This window comes from Oncorhynchus nerka, unplaced genomic scaffold (assembly GCF_034236695.1).
Source record: "Oncorhynchus nerka isolate Pitt River unplaced genomic scaffold, Oner_Uvic_2.0 unplaced_scaffold_25___fragment_4___debris, whole genome shotgun sequence".
Classification (NCBI taxonomy): domain Eukaryota; kingdom Metazoa; phylum Chordata; class Actinopteri; order Salmoniformes; family Salmonidae; genus Oncorhynchus; species Oncorhynchus nerka.
In genome coordinates, this window is record NW_027040322.1 from 220,001 (window position 1) to 229,147 (window position 9,147).

At 46.5% G+C, this 9,147-nt stretch overlaps 1 pseudogene; it reads left to right on the forward strand.

Moving 5' to 3' along the window:
* Positions 1–8,548, forward strand: part of LOC115146508 (trafficking protein particle complex subunit 12-like) — a 35,505-nt pseudogene extending 26,957 nt beyond the window's left edge.
* The last annotated feature ends 599 nt before the right edge of the window (positions 8,549–9,147 follow it).

Below are 9,147 nucleotides of genomic sequence, written 5' to 3' on the forward strand. Positions count from 1 at the left end.
TGCAGAATCTCTTCAGCTGTGGAGGTCTCATCTGAGTCGGGTCATGTACTCCATGGCTAACTGTCTGCTCATGATGAAGGTGTGTGTGGTGTGTGTGCATGCACAGGAGTGTGTGAGGGGGAGGGACTAACACTAAGGAGAGCTGCACAGAGCTACTATACATTTACATTACATTTAAGTCATTTAGCAGACGCTCTTATCCAGAGCGACTTACAAACTTACAAATTGGTGCATTCACCTTATGACATCCAGTGGAACAGTAGTGCATCTAAATCTTTTAACTATAGTCCCCTGTGTGTATGTACAGTGGGGCAAAAAAGTATTTAGTCAGCCACCAATTGTGCAAGTTCTCCCACTTAAAAAGATGAGAGAGGCCTGTATTTTTCATCATAGGTACACTTCAACTATGACAGACAAAATGAGAAGAAAAAAAATCCAGAAAATCACATTGTAGGATTTTTAATGAATTTATTTGCAAATTATGGTGGAAAATAAGTATTTGGTCACCTACAAACAAGCAAGATTTCTGGCTCTCACAGACCTGTAACTTCTTCTTTGAGAGGCTCCTCTGTCCTCCACTCGTTACCTGTATTAATGGCACCTGTTTGAACTTGTTATCAGTATAAAAGACACCTGTCCACAACCTCAAACAGTCACACTCCAAACTCCACTATGGCCAAGACCAAAGAGCTGTCAAAGGACACCAGAAACAAAATTGTAGACCTGCACCAGGCTGGGAAGACTGAATCTGCAATGGGTAAGCAGCTTGGTTTGAAGAAATCAACTGTGGGAGCAATTATTAGGAAATGGAAGACATACAAGACCACTGATAATCTCCCTCGATCTGGGGCTCCACGCAAGATTTCACCCCGTGGGGTCAAAATGATCACAAGAACGGTGAGCAAAAATCCCAGAACCACACAGGGGGACCTAGTGAATGACCTGCAGAGAGCTGGGACCAAAGTAACAAAGCCTACCATCAGTAACACACTACGCCACCAGGGACTCAAATCCTGCAGTGCCAGACGTGTCCCCCTGCTTAAGCCAGTACATGTCCAGGCCCGTCTGAAGTTTGCTAGAGAGAATTTGGATGATCCAGAAGAAGATTGGGAGAATGTCATATGGTCAGATGAAACCAAAATATAACTTTTTGGTAAAAACTCAACTCGTCGTGTTTGGAGGACAAAGAATGCTGAGTTGCATCCAAAGAACACCATACCTACTGTGAAGCATGGGGGTGAAAACATCATGCTTTTGGGCTGTTTTTCTGCAAAGGGACAAGGACGACTGATCCGTGTAAAGGAAAGGATGAATGGGGCCATGTATCGTGAGATTTTGAGTGAAAACCTCCTTCCATCAGCAAGGGCATTGAAGATGAAACGTTGCTGGGTCTTTCAGCATGACAATGATCCCAAACACACCGCCCGGGCAACGAAGGAGTGGCGTAAGAAGCATTTCAAGGTCCTGGAGTGGCCTAGCCAGTCTCCAGATCTCAACCCCATAGGAAATCTTTGGAGGGAGTTGAAAGTCCGTCTTGCCCAGCAACAGCCCCAAAACATCACTGCTCTAGAGGAGATCTGCATGCAGGAATGGGCCAAAATTGACCTCTGTCATTGCTAACAAAAGGTATATAACAAAGTATTGAGATAAACTTTTGTTATTGAGCAAATACTTATTTTCCACCATAATTTGCAAATAAATTCATTAAAAATCCTACAATGTGATTTTCTGGATTTTTTTCCCTCATTTTGTCTGTCATAGTTGAAGTGTACCTATGATTAAAATTACAGGCCTCTCTCATCTTTTTAAGTGGGAGAACTTGCACAATTGGTGGCTGACTAAATACTTGTTTGCCCCACTGTCCATGCTTTAACACACACATTCATCGACATAGTTAGACACATTCTTACATGCCCACAGTCACAGATTCACACACATGCCTGTCCAGGGCTGTCAGGAAGCTAGTGGAGCAATTAGAGGAATGGATGACGACCAGCGAGAGACACGGACACACACAATGGCTAATAAGGGTTATTAGGTTTTAGCAGCGTTGTTTTGGTGCAGTGAGTGGGTGTGTTTGGAGATGTCTTGTCAGGTACGTGTGTGTGGATCAGTTCTCTTCATTCTACCTTCCCCTCAGTCCTGCTCTCTGTCTAGACACATGCGGACAGTGGAATAGCCAGGCTGATGCTAGCTAGAGCACGTCCTGCTCTCTGTCTAGACACATGCGTACAGTGGAATAGCCAGGCTGATGCTAGCTAGAGCACGTCCTGCTCTCTGTCTAGACACATGCGTACAGTGGAATAGCCAGGCTGATGCTAGCTAGAGCATGTCCTGTTCTCTGTCTAGACACATGTGGACAGTGGAATAGCCAGGCGGATGCTAGCTAGAGCATGTCCTGCTCTCTGTCGAGACACATGCGGACAGTGGAATAGCCAGGCTGATGCTAGCTAGAGCACGTCATGCTCTCTGTCTAGACACATGTGGACAGTGGAATAGCCAGGCTGATGCTAGCTAGAGCATGTCCTGCTCTCTGTCTAGACACATGAGGACAGTGGAATAGCCAGGCTGATGCTAGCTAGAGCACGTCCTGCTCTCTGTCTAGACACATGCGGACAGTGGAATAGCCAGGCTGATGCTAGCTAGAGCACGTCCTGCTCTCTGTCGAGACACATGCGGACAGTGGAATAGCCAGGCTGATGCTAGCTAGAGCACGTCCTGCTCTCTGTCTAGACACATGTGGACAGTGGAATAGCCAGGCTGATGCTAGCTAGAGCACGTCCTGCTCTCTGTCGAGACACATGCGGACAGTGGAATAGCCAGGCTGATGCTAGCTAGAGCACGTCCTGCTCTCTGTCGAGACACATGCGGACAGTGGAATAGCCAGGCTGATGCTAGCTAGAGCACGTCCTGCTCTCTGTCTAGACACATGTGGACAGTGGAATAGCCAGGCTGATGCTAGCTAGAGCACGTCCTGCTCTCTGTCGAGACACATGCGGACAGTGGAATAGCCAGGCTGATGCTAGCTAGAGCACGTCCTGCTCTCTGTCTAGACACATGTGGACAGTGGAATAGCCAGGCTGATGCTAGCTAGAGCACGTCCTGCTCTCTGTCGAGACACATGCGGACAGTGGAATAGCCAGGCTGATGCTAGCTAGAGCATGTCCTGCTCTCTGTCTAGACACATGCGGACAGTGGAATAGCCAGGCTGATGCTAGCTAGAGCACGTCCTGCTCTCTGTCGAGACACATGCGGACAGTGGAATAGCCAGGCTGATGCTAGCTAGAGCACGTCCTGCTCTCTGTCGAGACACATGCGGACAGTGGAATAGCCAGGCTGATGCTAGCTAGAGCACGTCCTGCTCCAAGCCACTGTGTATCTGTCCTGCCAGTTGAGAACACCTTCAGTAGTATCATCACCCTCAGAGTCCAATGAAGAAACGGTGAAACACTAAACTATCATGCAACAAAACCACCATTCTACTTGATGATCTGACTACCATGGACTGGAGTTTTACAGTAATTGATAGAGGCAGAACACTACCCGTCGAGGACCACACCGTGTCCGCCAGGCACAGGAGACATGATCATTTTGACAGGTTCTGTATCATCCTTTGATGAAGCCTGCATTCATCACGTTTAATTGACTTCTATACTTTATACAGCACTAGAGAATCCTGTCTAATGATGTTGCTTGTTAGTGATTGTTGTGTATAAGTGTTGTTTGTGTTGGTCTGTAGATGTATGATGGCAGACCACAGGCTTTCTAGAAGTATCCCATAGGATCACCCTGGCTGGATTCTTTGTTAGTGAGAGAAATAGAGGAAGCGAGGGAGAGGTAGAGTGTGTTCTGTCCGGGGGGACAATTGAAAGAGCCACAGTGCCATCAGCTGGTGAAATTTATGTACACACAGACACCCACTGCACCAACTCACCACCCGACCTCTCTCCTATCCCCAGCTACATAGCAACCGTGTTCAGCAGTTCAGTCAGCATGTGAGCGATATGATGTGTGGTAAAGAACAGCCATGGCAGGGGCACACTGTGACCAGGGACACCTTGCCCTGCTAATGGTCAATACACTGATTTTATCCCCCCCCCCCCTCTCTCTTGTCTTTCTCTCCCTCCCCTCTCTCGTCTTTCTCTCTCTCTGTCTTTCTCTCTCTCTCTCTCTCTCCCCTCTCCCTCTCTCTTGTCTTGTCTTTCTCTCCCTCCCTCTCTCTCCCCCATCTCTTTCTCGTCTTTCTCTCCCTCCCCCATCTCTCTCTCACCCCCTCTCTCTGTCTTTTCTCTCTCTCTCTCTCTCTCCCCTCTCCCTCTCTTGTCTTTCTCTCTCCCCCTCTCTCTCTTGTCTTTCTCTCCCTCCCCTCTCTCTCCCCCATCTCTTTCTCGTCTTTCTCTCCCTCCCCCATCTCTCTCTCATCTTTCTCTCCCCCTCTCTCTGTCTTTCTCACTCTCTCTCTCCCTCTCCCTCTCTCGTCTTTCTCTCTCCCCTCTCTCTCTTGTCTTTCTCTCCCCCCCCTCTCTCTCCCCCATCTCTTTCTCACCTTTCTTTCCCTCCCCCATCTCTCTCTCTCCCCTCTCTCTGTCTTTCTCACTTTCTCCTCCCTCTCTCTCTCGTCTTTCTCCCCCCTCTTGTCTTTCTCTCTCCAGGACTGTGTTCTAGCTGTAGAGACATATCAATCCGTCGTCCAGTAGGAGCCCCAGCAGAGAGTGCAGCTGCTGAGTGGGATATGACGCATATTCCTGCAGGTGAACACGCCTCTCTTTGAACTACAACTACTTTTCTTCATCATAATGCCAATGTGTTTTTGGTTCCTCATCATAATGCCAGTGTGTTTTTGGTTTCTCAACATAATGCCAGTGTGTTTTTGGTTCCTCAACATAATGCCAGTGTGTTTTTGGTTCCTCAACATAATGCCAATGTGTTTTTGGTTCCTCATCATAATGCCAGTGTGTTTTTGGTTCCTCAACATAATGCCAGTGTGTTTTTGGTTCCTCAACATAATGCCAATGTGTTTTTGGTTCCTCAACATAATGCCAGTGTGTTTTTGGTTCCTCAACATAATGCCAATGTGTTTTTGGTTCCTCAACATAATGCCAATGTGTTTTTGTTTGAATGATTATTTTGGACCAGATTGGAGACATTAAGACAGCAGTATTTCCTAGATGTGGAGAAAGCCTCTCTGGAGAAGGGAACTGGACCTACTGACACATGTGTTGATGAACAGGTACGAATGAGTGGAAATAATTACTTCTGAGATGAATTTATCTGTGTTTCTGTCAGACTTCTCTCACAATTCTAGTATGTGAGTTGGAACAGGGGGTCACACTTGTGTATTTGCCACTTTGTGATGCTTTGTTAGGAGACACAACAGTGCCATTCACACTGTGTTGATTGACATTTCTGTTCATTCCTGTCACATGGCCGATTGCCACATCTTCACACAGAATCACTGAAGTAACCCAGCTGACTTGTGTGTGGGTTTCAGGTCCTTCGTCTACCTCAGTCAGAACAACTACTCAGAGGCACTCTCCCCCTTCACAGAGGTCCTGAAGATCGACCCCAAAAACCCTGTGGTAGGCGATCACCCAATCTACAACAGTTTATGACAGCTATAATTGATTCACTTACTCATACATTTTCTAGGATACATCAGAAGTTGTACATTCTTAGAGACTGTAAATGAATGCACTCTATTTTGAAACCGATCTCTCCCCTTGGCTGTATGGCATATCCCTCTCTCCTCAGGCAAGAAAACAGCATCCCTCTCTTCTCCTAAGGCAATAACCATGTCTTATTCCCTCTCTCCCTAGACAAATAACATCTTTCTTATCTCTCCTCTCTGCAGTGCCCTTCTCCCTCAGGCAAATGACTCTTTACTCTCCCCTCTCTACGTGCAATTAACTCATTTCTGCATTCGCCCCTCTATGCAGACATAGTGCAGGTCTACAATTTAGTTTCTGGTGTCCTTTGACAGCTCTTTGGTCTTGGCCATAGTGGAGTTTGGAGTGTGACTGTTTGAGGTTGTGGACAGGTGTATTTTATACTGATAACAAGTCCTAACAGGTGCCATTAATACAGGTGACGAGTGGAGGACAGAGGAGCCTCTTAAAGAATAAGTTACAGGTCTGTGAGAGCCAGAAATCTTGCTTGTTTGTAAGTGACCAAATACTTATTTTCCACCATAATTTGCAAATAAATTAATAAAAAATCCTTCAATGTGATTTTCTGGATTTTTTTCCCTCATTTTGTCTGTCATAGTTGAAGTGTACCTATGATGAAAATTACAGGCCTCTCTCATCTTTTTAAGTGGGAGAACTTGCACAATTGGTGGCTGACTAAATACTTTTTTGCCCCACTGTACAATGCCTTTCTCCCTCTTTCAGTAGAGTAATACCACTTCTGCCCCTTTCTCTCCCTGCAGGTCGTTAACTTCCCTCTCTCCTATAGGTGAATAACAACGTGGCGGTGTGCCTGTTGTACCTGGGCCGTCTGAAGGAGTCCCTGAGCCAGCTGGAGGGCCTGGTGCAGCCGGACTCTGTCCTGTACCTCCTCTTCAACCTGACCACCATGTACAAGCTGGAGTCGGCCCGCTCCACCCAGAAGAAACAGGCCCTGCTGGAGTCGTCCCGCTCCACCCAGAAGAAACAGGCCCTGCTGGAGTCGTCCTGCTCCACCCAGATGAAACAGGCCCTGCTGGAGTCGACCCGCTCCACCCAGAAGAAACAGGCCCTGCTGGAGCCGTCCCGCTCCACCCAGAAGAAACAGGCCCTGCTGGAGTCGTCCCGCTCCACCCAGAAGAAACAGGCCCTGCTGGAGTCGACCCGCTCCACCCAGAAGAAACAGGCCCTGCTGGAGTCGTCCCGCTCCACCCAGATGAAACAGGCCCTGCTGGAGTCGCCCCGCTCCACCCAGAAGAAACAGGCCCTGCTGGAGTCGCCCTGCTCCACCCAGATGAAACAGGCCCTGCTGGAGTCGTCCCGCTCCACCCAGAAGAAACAGGCCCTGCTGGAGTCGTCCCGCTCCACCCAGATGAAACAGGCCCTGCTGGAGTCGTCCCGCTCCACCCAGAAGAAACAGGCCCTGCTGGAGTCGTCCCGCTCCACCCAGATGAAACAGGCCCTGCTAGAGTCGCCCCGCTCCACCCAGAAGAAACAGGCCCTGCTGGAGTCGTCCCGCTCCACCCAGAAGAAACAGGCCCTGCTGGAGTCGTCCCGCTCCACCCAGAAGAAACAGGCCCTGCTGGAGTCGTCCTGCTCCACCCAGAAGAAACAGGCCTTGCTGGAGTCAGTGGCCTGCCGAGAGGGAGACTGCTTCAACACACAGTGCCTCAAACTGGTGTAGAGGGAACCGGGGAGGTATGGGACCCCTGTAGGTCACTATTAAGATTGGAACAAAACAATTGCCAGCACAGGGGCCCATCAGGAGGATAGTCCTAGTCTTGAGTTGCATAAGACTCCACTAAACAACATAGCCATTACCCTGCCTGAACTCCAGAGCAGGAACAAACTGTCCCTTCAGTGCAGGCAAATCCACTTGCCACGTTATAGTAGTAGATGCAAATGAAATGATTGTGTGACTCTGATAGGATATGTATGTGAATATATACACAAGTGGAGAACGGCTCATAATAATGTCTGGAATGGAGTCAATGGAAAGGCATCATCCACATGGAAACCACGTCGTTGGTGTGTTTGATACCATTCCATTGAACTCATTCCAGACATTATTATGAGCCGTCCTCCCCTCAGCAGCCCCCACTGACATACAGTACAAGGTTTTTAGACGAGGGAGACGTTTCACATTCCTGTCTGATTAAGACCGGAGTACATCATCAACCTGAAATCATGTTACTTCCCCCCCAGATCTGTGACTTCGTCCCGTAAAATCAACCACGGCTCTTCTGTACCTTTTCAATTGAGTGTGACTTGGCTCAGGATACACCCCTCCCCACAAAACAAAAGTAAAATAGATATGTAATCATTTAAAACTGTACATATTATAAGTAGGGAAAATGTACAACTTGTAAAAAGGATTCTTGTATAAAATGATTTAATGTATTTAATTGAATTATTCTAATGATCTCTGTATCACTGTTTGTTTACATGTTTAAATGACTATTGTTTATCCAAATAAACTGAGCATCGTGCAAAAATAAAATAAGTGCATCATGTGGAGAAATGACAAACAACAAATTGCAGGAATCAGGAAATACAATTGAAATGTGGTACATAGACACTGTTGGTGAAAAGTGACAGATGAGATGTTCATTCATAGACAATCAACTGAATGATTGAAAATAGAACTGCAATTGTATTTTCACGAGTACAAACTACTTATCCGTACATCAAGTTCTATACATCTTACAATTGAGGTAGGCCTTTAATCAATCAACACTTGTGAGTCCTCTACTACTGACGTCAGTAGTGATTTGATTCCTAAATACAAGAGCCTTTTGGTATTTCTGCTAGTTAATCTTGATTCTCACTCATGTATAGTAAACAAAAATATAAAACGCAACATTTAAAGTGTTGGTCCCATGTTTCATGAGCTGAAATAAAATATAATTTTGTAAATATATATTATTTTCTGGAAACCGTTACATCTCACTGTTATTTAATTATTAGAGATATACAAATGTATATTGCGCCCACCATGCGTCATGTCTGCAATGGTCCTGTGAGGTGAAATGTGTATATTTTGGGATGTGAGCACTGTGACCTGATGAAGATCCGTTTCGGATCGAACTGGGAGCTTTAACAGTGTGCGGGTCTTCTTGTTCTATACTAGTATTCTTTATTAGCCTGAAGTAAAAGATCCCAGAAATGCTCCATACACACAAAAAGCTTATTTCTCTCACATTTTGTGCACCAATTTGTTTACATCCCTGTTAGTGAGCATTTCTACTTTGCCAAGATGATCCATATCAAGAAGATAATTAAACAGCATGATCATTACACAGGTGCACCTTGTGCTGGGGACAATATAAGGTCACTCTAAAATGTGCAGTTTTGTCACACAACACAATGCCACAGATGTCTCAAGTTTTAAGGGAGTGTGCAATTGGCATGCTGACTGCAGGAATGTCCACCAGAGCGGTTTCCAGATAATTTCATGTTTATTTCTCTACCATAAGCTGCCTCC